Source organism: Belonocnema kinseyi, chromosome 9, assembly GCF_010883055.1.
Source record: "Belonocnema kinseyi isolate 2016_QV_RU_SX_M_011 chromosome 9, B_treatae_v1, whole genome shotgun sequence".
In the NCBI taxonomy this organism is placed as follows: Eukaryota; Metazoa; Arthropoda; class Insecta; order Hymenoptera; family Cynipidae; genus Belonocnema; species Belonocnema kinseyi.
The window spans coordinates 3,285,374-3,301,386 of record NC_046665.1 but is presented as its reverse complement, the minus strand read 5'-3'; the positions used below and the strand labels follow the sequence as shown (position 1 = coordinate 3,301,386).

Genomic DNA, 16,013 nt, shown 5'->3' with positions numbered 1-16,013 from the left:
ATACGAGACTGTTTAACCAATTAACAAAGATTAGCTTTTATGACTGTTAGAAATAACCTTTTTGTTAGGGCTCGAAGTTATAAACCGCATGTGTTGAAATCATAAAAAATACGACTCAAGAGATAAATTTATGTCTTCAAGACATCAAAACTTGTCTTCAAGGCATCAAAACTTGTCTCCGAAACATACATTGGAATCTGGCTCCGTCTCAAGACTGAGAGATGCTCAAGTCGAAGTTTTCGACTTCAGCATGTCTTGATTGGGGGCAATTTAAGTCGAACTCAAGTCGAAGCATTTTTATTCGGGTATCGAGAAACCATCCATACAGTTGAAGATTTTGAAGAACTGGTTATTAGAATCGTTTTTACCATCCACGAAACCCCTTTACAATATAATTTAGCGAATTTTCTGATTTTTAGCCACTTATCCCTTATTTCAACCCCTAATTTAGGGGTTGATAGTAAACTGATAATTTGTTCCTCAATCTGCATTACATTGACTACAATTTATAAAAATAGTATAGATATCATGATTTCCCTTTGAGATTCAGCAAAAAGAAAAGCGAAAAGTCAGTGATTTTTCAAACACCCAAGTGCGAAGTCACATATGGCCCAACCTTGGCTCATAGTCGGCAAACCGATTGCCGAAGCTCGGCTGTTATTATCGCGCCAATGACGGAATAATAACTATGGCCTGCACTTGGCAGCCAAGGTTTGGCTGCCATGGTCGGCCCAACACTGGGTACCAGTATTGGACCAAAATATGCGTCGTAGTGTAAATGGAAAATACACGAACTGTTGACAGGAATAGCAATACAATAATTTTTAAATAAATAATTTAAATCGATTACAATTTTTCTTCGCGTAATATTTCGTTTCTTTCCGTTGTAGCCTACTTTACAACTTTTTGCAATAACAGGAAATGTAACTTTTCATAAACATTTTAAATTTTTAATGACAGAACTTAACAAATTTCATCGTGAATTTTGACCATTTTTCAATAATTTTTTTTATGTTTCGTGTAAGATTTGTTTATTAAGTGCTAAAAGTGAGACTTGGCGAAATAAAGTGCCGATTTTGGGCCAAGCATCGGTGGAGGATCGGTAAATGTAAATAGCTAATATAGGCTAGCAACACTGGCTCAAAATTAGGCCGATTTAAATAAAACATGATTTGCCGTAGTAAAAGTGACACTTGGCCCAGTAACTAACCGTCACTGGGCCAGACTTTGGCTGATCCTCGTGAAACATGGTTCCCCGTACTAAAAGTGAGACTTAGCGCAATAAAGTGCTGATACTGGGTCAAGCTCGGCTGAGGATCAAAATATAAAAAGCTAATATAGGCTGCCAGCACTGGCTCAACACGGGACCGATTAAAATTCCGAAATTGGCCCAATAACTTTAGCCGACCTTTAGCTGCCAAATTGGACCAACACTGGTCCGTATATTCAGCTCCGGCAATTCGCACTTGGGCATGCTCAACTTCACCCCTTACTTCAACCTCTGAAATAAGCAATGTAGGCATCATTATATATTTTCCTTTTATCCACGCAATATGAACTTTATATTTTTTAAGTGTGTCAAGTTATCTCTATTCTTTCTCGTTATATTAGATTTCAAACCAGAAAAATATAATTTGTCCTATAGTGCGGCGTTGCATCATTCGAAAGCTAAACATTTTCCGCTTACTCAGTCCAGGTAATTTTATGTATAAGTCTTCTTTTAAAGGGCTTTACAGAAGAAGTGAACCAATTTTCTGAGTCGGGAATCCCATGCAATATACTTGGTGAAAGAACGTGTAGTGAAAGCGTATGCAATCTGCTGTTATGTTGATTCAGTAGCACGCGCACCAATTACAAGGTATCACACACAGAAAATCGCCGATCCTCCAATGTACATCGAAATCGGTGTTCAATAATAATAATTACCTAACTTTTTATTTCCTCCCATTTACCAGCGACTAAATAGTCTTGGAATAAAAATAGTACTTAGCGTGATGTAATATACAAATGTCAGGTTAGTCAAAACCTACTATATGACATTCAAACCACCAAAGCCGGGATGTACAAACTAAATCGTGACCGTCTGCATCGAAATTGATGCCTGGTCGTTCGAACAAATTTCCACTAGATTTTGTGCGGAAGTTTAAAGGTACCTTAGATATCTAATCTTGCAGTGGCTAGTGTCATACATGGAAGATAAGGTAAATACAATTGTATAATAAAAACAGAAATTTGTTTTTCGCGATGAGTAGAATGTAAATTCGCATGAAACTTTAGCCTGATGAAAAGTTTCATGAAACATTGGGAGTTTCGTGGAACATTGCAATGTCTCAAATATAGCGGCGGGAACATTCAAACTGATAAGATAAAAGCCTATTAGGTATTTTCACTTCAATAAACAGCTAACTTCACTTCGTAGATTGCTGAGGGGAAAATAAGGGACCAAATGTATGAGATTCAGTTCATTTTTGCCCTATTTTGCTAACATCTTCGTAAAAGGTATTTTTTTCTATATAAATTTAGTTAAAAGATAGTTTTTATTTTTTAATTACTATTTAATGAAATAATAAAATAATAATGATGATCAATTACAAATATATTACAGAAATAAAGTTTTGTTCCATGCATTTGATTCCTTTTTCCCCCTCAGCTTTTAACAAAGTGAAGTTAGCTGATGATTGAAGTGAAAATACCTAATTGAGGCTTTCATATCCCAACTTTTTCCTGCCGGCTGATTTGATTTATTTTTCCGGTTTATACTGTGCACCAATGATGCCAATGTTGGCACCCTGAGCTACTGCGCTTGCGTTAGGGCTGACCGCTCATAGGCCGCACTTGGTGCGCGATTCAAAATTACATTAAAAAACAATTCTTGTAACTTAAGTAAATAATTATTAAAATATCCACAAGGATATATACAAATTGTGTAACTTTAATTTCAGGCAAAAAATACGGCACATATATTATATTAATAACAGTTTATTTTCAGTGAATTCCAAAGACCAAATTATATTTTACAAAACATTTAATTTAAAAAGAAATTTTGTTTTAGAATTATTCAAATATTATCACTATTATATTCTGCAATTAGCTTCTATATATCAAGCTGCTGAAATAGCATATGGTATTTAAAAAAATGCATCTATTAAAAAATATTTTGAGAAATATTAGTCTTTCAAATTCAATGAAAATAAACTGTTATTTATCAAATATATGTGTTATAAATTTTTTTCTTATCTGAAATCAAAAGTTACACAATTTGTATACATTTTTGTGTATATTTTAATAATTATTTATTTCAATTACAAGAATTGTTTTTCAATGTAATTTTCAATCGCGCTTCAAAGGGTGGACAACCAACGCTCAGCCCTAATGCACGCATGAATGAAAATTATTATCATTTTATTACTGCATTAAATAGTCCTTAAAAAAGAAAAACTATTTATCAATTGCACTTATACAGAAAAATTAATTTCTACGAAGATATTAGAAAAATAGAGTAAAAATTAACCGATTCCCATGCATTTGGTCAATTGTTATCCCCTCAGCATTCAACGAAGTGAAGTGAGCTAGTGATTGGAGTGAAAATGCCTTATTGTATATGTAGACGGTCATGACTTTTTCTATACATCCCGGCTTTAGTTTAAATGTCGACGGGCATAACTAACCTAACTTTTGGATGTTGCATTAGGAAGTTATAAATTTATTCATAGTGACTGGTAAGCCCTATTAAATGAAAAAATTTGAAAATTAGGTAAATATTGTTTCAATTGGTTTCCTTATTAACAATTATTTAGGCTAATATCGCAAAGCGAATAGTTGCTTTGACAGGTATTCAGGTGACTGACTGCGCGGTTCAGAACTCCACAACTCTGCATGAGCGAAAATTCAGTCTCCAAATGATACTTTCCCCTAGATGCCCACATGGGCACCTAGGTTCGGAGGAATACATTTGAGACTTGAAAACTCTCTCAAATGATCATTGGGAGCCCAATGAAATTTGATCTGCAACAAATTTAATGCCAGCATTTTTCTGTGCAACCCTGGCGGATAGAATGAACGGAAAGGATATTCTACAGCGTACCCTTATAGTATCCACATAGTATTCCTTCCGTATCATGCAAAAAAACTGAAAAAAACAGCAAGATAGGCATTTAACTTATTGCAATTCGGATTCTGCTTTAAATTTACCATTAGAATATCACGAAGTAGTTGCAATAGTTTTTTTGCAGCTTTAAAAATTAAAAAAGAAATGCCATAACTTCTGATGAAGGCGGCTTCAAGCGCATCCATAGTTACTTAAGTAGAATGCTGCTACTGGAATGAGATGCGCTTGAAGTCGCCTTCAGGCTATGTTTACGACAGGTATTGTATTTTTTTTTCTTTTTAAACGCTGAAAAAAAACTATTGCAATTACTTCGTAAGATTCTGATAGCAAATTTAATGTAGAATCCGAATGGCACTAAGGTAAATGCTCACCTTTCCGGTTTTTTAGTTCTTGTTGCACAATACGCAAGGGATACTATGTGGATACTATAAGGATGCTCTGTAGCGTATCATTTCCGTTCTTTCGGTCCGCTAGGGACAGTATAATGGTTTCTATGTGCGTAGTTGGTGTAATAAAAAAGGAGACTAAGTATCCAATTTTCAAAATACTGGAGTTTGTGTGAAATATACAATTACACAAAGTGTGCCCGACGTAAGAACTGAAGAACATTTTTTTAGATGCCTGGATCGAACTGTAAATTCAGAAAATGTAATTGGTCCAACCTCTGCAGATCTCGTCGATCCAAAGTTAGTGCAGTCTGATGTAGATCGTTCCATTCCAGATGATCGCAGTTGTTCTGAAGAAGAGCAGGCGACTGTTATCATTGAGGAGGAGGTGGATGACGATGAGAACATTTATGAAGTGCGACACATTTCACCAATAAGCACGTTGAAAAAGTTCAAAATGATTTCAGGTTCTGTACCCGATGAAATGCACTTTGCTAAATTGGGGATAGGAAAATAATTTAAAGGTTATTTTTGCTACAAAAACAAGTCCCCACTTACGCAAGTTTTGACTTCTGCAGACATGAAAGAAATCGATAAACTTCTAGAAGGAATACAATTTCCACATCAAGCAATGTGTTTCAAGAGGTCTGTAATCGACAGAGGAAAAAGGAAAGCAAAAGAATGGAGAAATTGGATTCTATACTTTAGCCTGTCTATTCTTGAATTGTTACAAATAAAAAGGTTTTGAAACATTGGGCACTTTTCGTGGAAGCGATGCATATATCCGAACAAACTGTTATTAAGATCCAGAACACATGGAAAGTTTGGTAAAAAAAAATTATGATTGGTGCGGAACGATACTACACAAAAATGGCCATGGCATACTATGTTCACCAACTTCTTCCCCGGGGAAAAATCAATTGCAGATTGGAGGCTGACATGGACGCATTCAGCTTTGTTATTTGAAACAAAGAATAGAAAAGTGCTAAGAATGGTCAAAAGTGCTAATGGGGTAACAAATCAAATATGTCGTGAACTGTCTATGCGTCAGTGTGATCAATTGTTAACTAATAATATTTCTCTTGCGTCTTACGCTCCAAGAATAGATTTCAAGAATAGAATTAGATTCTAGATAAAAATAGAAAAAGAATTCCAAGAATACATGAGCAAAGATCGATTGAAGAGCTTGGTTTATCGAACGAAGCAGTATGCAAGCAGTATGCAAGATTCTTAAAACTCAAAATGCTTTGCTCAATCAATGTAAATTTCTTGAACAAATCATAGTCTGCGAAAATAATCTTTGAGGTATCGATACAAGTCAAATACTAAAAATCTGTGTTCACCTTAAGATTAGAAACAGGAGTTTATATGCCCTGTGCCAAACTTGCATTACTACTAACACTTACTTCACGTAAGAAATATTTGACCCCTTTACATTATAAGATTAAAAAATAGGATTGTTCAAATTTAGTGTTAAATATAAGAGGAGATTTCAATCCTATTAAACAACATTTGGATGTCCAAAAAATTGTTAGTTGTAGAGATTTCTATATTTTTTAAGACAATTGTAGCCTTAAAAATTCGTTATTAAATACAAATTTTAATCATGCAAAATTATCGAAACTTATTCAAAACCTCTGTATCTTTAAAGCTTATTTTTTCATGACTCATTACGTACGATTATAAGAAAAATTACTTTGTACATAATTTTCATAAAAATATATAGTAGCGAAAACAGTCAGATGATGCTTATTCAAAATTATCAGTGTCTGAAATAAAGATAAAAAACAAGAGAGTAATTTTTTTAATGTGTACACTGGCGAACCGAGTGAGCGGAAAGGATACTCTACAGAGTATCCTCATAATATCAACATAGTATCCCTTCCGTATCATGCACCAAAAACTGAAAAAAAAAACAGCAAGATCAACTTTTAAATTGGTGAAATTCGGATTGTACGTTAAAATTCTCATTAGAAGGTCACGGAGTAATCGAAATAGCTTTTTTATAATGGTAAAAAGTTTTAAAAAATGTAAGACGTATAACGCATGTTGTAGTCTTGGATCCAAGAGAACTTGAGCATTTATTTTAGGCCCTGATGATTTGATGATTGATTCTTGTGCAGAATGTTCTGCTCATTCCGAATATATCGGGTGCACATAACGAATTCCGGGTCGTTTTGTTGTAATTTGACATTTTGTGTGTTTAGATATAAAATGTCATATCTCTAAAAATGATTAAAGTTTTGAAAATATTTTTCCATATTCATTTAAAGAAGTGTGATATGCATAAATTTTGTCAGTAGTGTATGTTGATTTAATTGATAGTTTTCAAGAAAAAAAATAAAATAGCGTTTCAATAAAAAACGATTTCTACTGTATATTTTTTATCACTTAACAATTTTTTTCTGGAATTATACACAACTAACTAAGAAAAATAAAATTGGTTTTGACATTTTTCAAACAAGGCAATTAGTTTAGTTTTGACAAAATTCTAAATAAATACAAAGTTTTCACATCTGTGTGTGCGAGTGTTAGTAAAACCATTGAAGGGACAGGCAGCGAGGGGGGCTCGGGAAGCTGCAGGTTTGCAATCTGAACAGCAACCTCATGCACAAGCGCACACGCGCAAAGATCCTACTTAATAGGGTTTTATAAACAAATATCTTAATTAAAAAATTTCAAAACAAATTATCTTTGTCTTAGCGAGTTATATATGATTCCAGAACAAAATTGTAAAATGATAAAAAATTTACTGTAGAAATGGCTTTTCATTGAAAAGATATCTTATTGTTTTTCTCGAAAACTATCAATTAAATCAACATACACTATGAACAAAATTTGTGCATATCACACTTCTTTAAATGAATATGGAAAAATATTTTCAAAACTTTAATAATTTTTAGAGATATGACATTTTTTATCTAAACACATAGAATGTCAAATAACAACAAAACGACACGGAATTCGCTATGTGCACCCGATATATTCGGAATCAGTAGAACATGCTGCGCAAGAATTAATCATCAAATCATCAGGACCTAAAATGGATGCTCACTCTCCTCCTCGGATCCCAGACTATTGATGCAAAAAAAATACAACTGTTATGTGGTGATTGTGATGGCACTGGAGTTTGTCCCTCAAATTGTAAATGATTTCCATAAATGCATACTATTACAATTCATAACATGCATTGGAATTAAAACACATGCCATTTCATGCCTCGCTTAAAAAAATGCACATTCTTTTTAACAAAACTTTTGTTATTAAACATTTTATTTCAACTGCTGCTATTTTTTTTCAAAAACAGAATTTGCTTATTTCCAATCTTATTTTTACAATCTAAAAGTTACTCATACGATCTACACAGTAGCTTGACTGTTTCTTAACTTCAAAATTCTATTTCTAACATCAGTGATCTAGACTTTGTCGATTAAATTTTCGATCGTATCGTGTTTTACATCGCAGTTATGGTGCTCTATTGCATTATCTCCTAATATTTTACAAAATAGTCTCTCAAAACGTCTAGGGTCGAGAATCTACTTACAACAACAGTCCAACGAAACTTCAATTAATGCGGGGAAGGGGCATTCAGCAGCGTTGTGAAATACTTCATTAAAAAAATTCTCGAGAAACAACACGTGAAAAAACACGAGGATTTCCGCGCGAAATTCGAGTGATATGCTTGCTTTATGGCGCACTTATTCCTTGACAAAAATCGTGCAGAGAAACAGGAGAAAATCAAGTGACGTGATTGTATCGTAGTGCATTCATTCCTTGATAAAAGCCTTGAGGCAAAGCACATTGAAAAACACGAGCTTGCTGACGCGGAAATCAAGTGATGTGCTAGGTTTGTGGTGCACTTATTTCCTGAGAAAATCCTCGTGGAAAAACACAAGGAATTCTACGCGGAAATCGAGTGATGTGCTTGGTTTGTGGGGTACATATTCTTTATTCACAACGTGTTCCCTCAGGGTTTACATGACTTCCATTTCTCACAATCTTTCCGCTTATACATTTATATATTTTTAAAATCTTATCCTTACTATATATACAATTATTTACAACTATTTACGTAAAGTCTTATATCTATTTCCTTATCTCTATTGCATGCGATAGCGCAATTAAGGACTTATTAGGAAGCGAGTGAGAGAGCGATCGAAAGCGAGAGTACAAGCGAGAGAAAGAGAGTATGAGGACGCAAACGCATCTTAGTCTACTTATACTATTACATTACCCTTACTTACAATCTTCACGCTTCTAATCTGAGCGACTTCCGTTTTCTTTTTCTTTAACATTTTACACCTCTAATTAGCCTTTTTTCACATGCATTCTTTCATTTCCTCTCACCCGCTCCTCTAGCATCCTCCAACTCCTTCCTTCATTTTTCTCTTAAGCCATCCTCCCTTAGAATATTAACCACATTCTCTTGTCAGCTTGCTCTATCTTCCATTCCTCTCCTGCATCCTTCCCATGCATGCTCCCATGTTTCCTCCTTCCATTCACATATCTACACTTACTGTTATCTTCTTTTTCCCTATACATCTCCTCCCTTACTTCGTTTCCTAATCTAAGACTTGCTATTCTGGTCCACCTTCTCTATCCCCATCCATTTTCTAAATAATTTGGTATCCTTTGATTTTTTATCATCTTATACCATTTATTGTATTTTCATCACGCAATCATCTCGTGGTGCACTTATTCCTTAAGAAAAAAGTGATGACCTTATTTTGTGGACCATCTATTTCTCATGGAAAAACACGAGGATTTCAACGACGAAATCGAGTGATTGAGTGGTGCATTTATTCCTTGAGAAAATCATCGCGGAAAACATGTGAAGAAACACTAGGATATCCTCGCCACGAGGATTTTATTTTGACATTCACATGCGGAAAACACGTGTAAATACTAGACGAATTACATTTGTAATTCCACGTGTAGTTTTTTGAAGATTTTTTTAATTCGGTCTGTAAATCAGATTTAGTTTAAAAATTAGAATCATTTAAATTTATATACCTTTTGATTGATTTGGCAACGAACGGACGGACGGAAAGAAGACAATTTCGTAGAAGTAAAAACCAACGTTGAGAAAGCTTCGCCATTATGAAGACTTCTTATTGTTCGTCTTTTCGTGAATGTTTTGAATGTATTCAGAATTTGGAACCAGAATCGGGATCAAATTGACGAAAAATCAGACTCTTATTTATAGTATAGTATAAAGGTACGTATAGACTTATTGCTTGAACTTTTTTGTATGATAACCTCATTTTTTATTCTTTGCTCCACGAACCATTGTAATCCATACAATTGTAGGTCTAATTGTTGGATCATTTATTATGATTTTTTATTTTTAGGGGTTGAAATAGGGCGTTTCCCGGAAGATATAGGAATGTATGTACCAGTGGCTTGCATACTTGATCATCCATTAAAAACGTGTCTAATTGTTTGTGGCTCTTGTTAGCACATTCGGCAGTTTGTTTCGCCTACATGTACCATCATTATGCGCTCACGGCAAAGTGAGGTGTCTCTAACGCCGTCTTAACTGATCTCAATCCAGCAGATGTGAGGAACATATTGGACAGACCCATCTTGGGTTTCCCCTTGCAGTATACCAAGATATTCATATGTTTCTCCATTCCTGAGGTGTAAAGTGATATTTTTACCTATTAGCTGAAATTTCTGATCGTCACGCGATGATTTATTTATTAGTCTTTCTTTGTGTAAATGGATGCAGGCACACTTCTCCAGTCCCAAGCTTATGTAAATTGCTCCAGAGTGCCTATTTAACGCCGCCCCAATGACTTTAAGATCCTCTTTTGAAGCAGTCAATAGTTTAAGGTCGTCCATGTATAAACTGTGGTTGACCTTCAATTCTCTTCTGTTTGGCGGCCCATATAGGTAATCTGAGCTTTAGCCTCAAAGAACAATAGATAGAGGCAAAAGGAAAATCTAGAAAAGTATGGACTTAGTGAGTCTCCTTGGAAGATCCCGTTTTGATATGTGATATAGCTGGTAGTCACTTTCTTCAGATGTTATGACAAATCTTGTCCACCATGAGAGCATACGCTCTTTCATACATGTGACTGTTTTTGAAGATCATTAACAGATTACGACGATACCTGATGGAATCCTGCACAATAAACCTGTCTATTAGTTGGTTCTCTTTACAGTCTGTCAGTCCTCTCTTGCATCCGCGTTGTTCAACTATTCCACTCTATACCGACTTGATAGATTTTAATTTCCTCTTATTGAGGATACCAATGAATAGCTTGTATCTGGTGTTTAAACAAACGTTAGTTCCTTGTACTTGTCAAATCTCCGTTTCTAGGGATCGATACCTTGCAACCTTCTACTAACCACTGCGGGTTGGGTTGTTCTACGTTAAAGAAAGTAGTAAATATGCAAACTAGATTCTGTTAGTTAGTAGTGAACTGTGTCTACACTCCTCCTCTGGACGTTACAACAGTTGCCTCTGGGGAATGTTTCAATGACATAGGACATGTTGTTGAACATACAGCAAGTTCCCTAACGTTTAGAGTGAACTTTTTATTTGATGTTATGTAGCTTTCTCGCCGATTTAATTTTAAACTGAACCTGTGAAATTCGCTTCCGAGTGTTATTCAGGCGTACTGAAGTATTATTACTTCTATCGTCGCTAAGCCGGGAGCCCTGCTTCTCGTTAACTACATAGTTCAGAATCTAGAAATCATTATATTTAGGAAGCAAATAAGGGCCAGCAGTATTAGCTTCAGCTAATTTGTCGAACCTGCGAATGAATTTTTGTTGGGTTTTTGACCTCCTAGTTCTTATGTAGGCATTATCGGCTATTTGTGAAGGTGGTCTCGCTGGAACGGGTGGTATGTTCCTTGCAAGATCTTGTTCTTGAAAAAGAGCTTCATATCCCCCTTTGCATAAAAAAGATACCTGATTTCTTAAATGCTAAGGCGTCTTATGAGCATATTTTGGGTGCATATTGAGCCAACGTTCATGTAACCTCTGCATATACTCTCTTCGCGCCGGTGAGCTTCCTTGCCAATAGTTAAGGATTTCCCTCCTGAGTTGTATCGAATATTTAAAGCGATATCCTTGCGTTTGTCAGCGACCATTGCCTGATCGCACCCTCAGTTTAGTCCTGTTGCCACTCCCTACTGAACCCTGGTCTCCATCTGAGAGAGCTCTATTGTGGGTGTTACTGCAACATGGCTGACCGCAAGAGCCGGACCTATCGAGCGATGTAGTGGCCTCATTCCTACATCATAAACGGAATCATTATATATTCAAACTCTTTCTCGGATAAACCCGGTTTTTCATAATATACATAATAGCCACGGACTAAGTCAAGTTACTGATGAAGTGATCTGAAAAGAGTAGTGTGCCTTTATATATTGGGCGAAGCCTGGTCTTTACTGTTGGTTCACAATCGCTTTGAGTCTTGTTTTTGTTCTCGGCAAGTCCGCGATAGAAACCGTTTTTGTACCCATTTATTTTTTTTCTACCTATTATTTTGCTAATCTCGCCTTAAGTAGCCTCAAGTCTAAGTTTTACGCTCATCATTATGGCCCACGCGAACGCAGCGCAATATGCAAGAGTCTGCATCTGCATCAAGCTCATATCCTGCTTTAGGAACAAGTACAGTACCTCGATGTTCAAACCTTCAACTAACCGGAGAAGGTTCTTGTTGATTATTAGAAATATCGGTAGACAGTTTGTCCTTGATGATTCTTGATCTGCGAACTCTAAGGTGGCATCAGTGGAGCACATCATGAGATGCACGCTGCCCTAAATCAGCCCTTCAATGAGTTCAGCAGAAGCAGGGAAAGGTCCAGGCGACTGCAAGCCTAACAACTGTCGATCATGATACAGTCGTCCTGCTACATCATCTAGATCCGGTCCCCCGCTTGTCGATTTTACTGATCACACCTCCTTTCATTTACGTTTTTCTAAGGAAGGAGTTGCTCGTCTATAATCTGGCGCCTTCTTTCTTGAAGGTCGTCTTGGGTTACTCTTCTTATGTCCGGAAAATTGAACAAAAAGTTTTTGGGAAATGCCATCTCATCAGGAAAAGTTTTAATCGCTCCCAACTCTTATTCGTATTGGTAGCGCATTAAGTACTCATCGTAATAAGTTTGGAAGTTGATGCACTGCCTTGTTAATCTTGTGAAAGTGGGTGGCTGGGGGCTCCCAGCCGTAACATCTTCCACAGACTCAGCTGATGTTCTGCTGCTTACCACTTGCTTCCGACGTTCTGCCTAGACAGTAGCCCTTTTAGGTATTTAACGTTTCATAATTATTTCCTTTAGTTGACTTTTATTTACTTGATGGGCATAATAAGTATTTCCAAAAACTTTCAGATTATTTTTACAAGGCTATAATTTAGATGAAATTGATATTTTTGTGTTTGAGTTTCTAAAAGGCCATTGGCTCGGAACAATCGTAATCATCGACTAATATATTATTAAATTTCCTGGCATCTAAACAGAGGCGTATATCGTCCTTGTTCTTGATAACGATAACCAGAGGATTTGTGTAAGGGCAAAGACATAAGATTTCACCAATTTTTGGCTATGCCCTCCAAGGAAGCCAAAATCACGTAATGCTGCTGCGCTTTACTAACGTCAACAGCACTGACGTAGACCGCGAAATCCGTTAGAAACTGCATTGTTCTTTATTAAAAATTACCCGGAAACTTTGGGATAGTAAGGTTTTTTAACCATGGCATCTTTTCACATGAAATTACCTTACGTTCTAAAGTACTCTCCAAGTGTGACTGATTTTTTTCTTAATCCCTTAGACGCCTTTCCTCGCAAATTTTATTTATTATTAAGTTCCATTCGTTAAGTAAATTTCCTTAAGTTTACGTTGCAGATGACTAACACGCTTATCAACATGTATTGCATGGTCCTGATTTATTTTTTAATAATTTGCACCCAACTCTATTCTAAACTGTTTTTTGGATCACGTTAACGTCTAGGTTAATTTTGGCAATTTTGCTCTTATTTTGTCTGACCGTAACTACTATGCGAGCTTACTTTTTGATAACTTTATCAAGATTTTTCTTTACAGAATTTAATTCCTTAGCTAAGTTCTCCTATGTTTGTATATCTAAACCATCTTCGATATCCGACTCGGTGTCTTCATATTTGGTATTCTGATAATTTTTTCCTCTATAGATTCCTCGTTATAAGGATGAATAACCTGCAGGGTTATTGAATATTTGCGGAAGTTTGATATCAGCATTATCCAAATTTTTTGTAGTATTTATATTTCTGTTATTGGTCGTGAAGTTTATATCTTCCCGTTCTTATACGACAAAAAAAAACAACTACAACATTAATGGTAGTATGAGTTCTAAATACCCATGATGGAACGAATGCATGCGATGATAAGTTTAGTTGATATTAACTGATATTTTACCCTGAAGAAGTATTTTATTCTTCGTTATTAGTCCCAAACAATGCCATCACCACAACGGACGAATTTTGAACAGATATTACGCTTAATACGTATGAGAAGCGTTGGAATACTATGACTCACTTTGACCTTCGAGTTTCTGTTCGGGCGCCATTTTAACGTTTCATAAATATTTTTATAGTTAACTTTTATTGACTAGCTGCGAATATGAAGCATGCCCAACCATTTTTAGATTATTTTCAAGAGACGGTTATTTAGATTAAATGTACATTTTCGTATTTCGTTTTCTCAAAGACAGAGCCTCGATATAAATAGTTTTAGGTTCTAAGTTACTTAAGCAAACTTGGAGCCATCAAGAATGTTTCTTTTCTTGATAAGGAGTGGTATCTTTTGGTATAGTCGGTTATTTAATTTCAAAGAAGAAGAATCTTTTTGATTCTCTGGCAAACATCAGTCTTACAATAATTGATTGTATGCCAGAGAATCCTTGGCACGGACCATGATGTGAATGTAAATCATTAAAAAGGATACATCATTTTATAATTTGTCCTCAAAGATTGAATTAGTGAGCACTAGGAATTCATATTTTCTTTTCCTATAACTTATGAGTCATTGCATTATTTTATCTTTTTATTTTGAAAGAAAACTGGTCTTTGAGGCCAAGGAGTTATCGAAACATCTCCCCAGAAAGAAAACAAGACGTGTATTTATTTCAGGAGAATTTTCGAAAGAAGGCTCTCATCAGTGTCCTCTTACAAGCCTTAAGAGAAACAAATCCCTTCAGAGGAACGAAAGAAGAACTAGGATATAAACTATTTTCCCAATAAGGAAAGAATGCTGTTAGGCCATGAGGTTATCGAAACAACCCCAAAGAAAGGTTCATATTAATTCGGTATTGGGTGGGGGAAAATCCAAGTTCCAAAAAAAATTTATCATTTTAAGATAGGAGACGATTAGAATTGAATTCTATTAATTAAAAGGGACAAATGGTAAAGCACGTAACCTCATTACTTCACCCACACCAAAAGTCGTCACTTCACTCATTTAGCTTTCCGCGTTCATACTGATGTTCTGTCACGAGTATAGCTAACACTATTACCCACCGACTGTCTTCCTCGGCAGCCGACACCTAAACATGCGAACTTTCTAATATTGCTGATAGTGCTGAAAGAATATATATTTTTTTATCTTGGGCACGACTTGCTTATTATAACCGTAGGATAAATCTACAAGTTACAGGTATGTAGGAAGGTTATTATTATTACATGTTGACCCACCTTCCACCCACAGTTACTCATCTTGCATCTCACTATTACCTCCCTCCTGCATGCTATGGCTCCCAGCGGGAACTTCAGGGGTACCCGACATTCTTCGCGAAGCGATAAGCGTTTTAATATACTCTTAATAATCTCCATGATAAATTATGGGTTCTTTTGTTCCTATTTTTCTCCTTTCTCTTCGTTCCCGGCATGCCTAGCATAGAAAACACTGTCTGTAGCAATGCTACAGCCAACATAGCCCTCAAAATCATGAAGGGAAGCTTAAGCCTTACCTCGAGGCCAACGCGAGAACACCTGCGGAAGGAAGGTTTTTATCTATAAATATTAATATCTCAGGATTAAGATGGTCAAAGCCCAAGATATCGAAGGCATTTTTTGTTAGACTGGGATTTTATTTTTTGAATGGACTCCACGGACGTGTCTCGGTAAATATCATCAGTCTTGAACGCATAATTGTAATGCAATCAAATGATCTGATAAGAGCAATATGTCTAGTTTGACATATTGGGAAAAGACTGGTTTTTATCCCATTATTTACGAACTGGGTTGCAGCCAAGTGCATGATGGGAGGAAAATATGCGCAGGAAATATATGAGAAAAATGTAATCATCGAACCAATTCTTATAATTATTATTGCTAATATTGCTATTATTGCTAGTATTTATGGAGTAAAACGACGAAATTGAATTTTGCGGTTATAGCTCTCTCCAATATAGCCTTACATTAAAACCTCTTTTTTTGAATAGAAATACCTAAACTCTTCAGAAAAGTTTTATAAATATTTTATAAATATCTGCTTTTTCAATTTATTATTATTTTATTCATTTATTA

At 35.6% G+C, this 16,013-nt stretch overlaps 1 protein-coding gene across 5 annotated transcripts in view; it reads left to right on the top strand.

The window, feature by feature from the left end:
* Positions 1-16,013, top strand: part of LOC117180926 (acetylcholine receptor subunit beta-like 2) — a 562,005-nt gene that overhangs the window by 152,566 nt on the left and 393,426 nt on the right. The gene's annotated exons all lie outside the window — the stretch shown is intronic.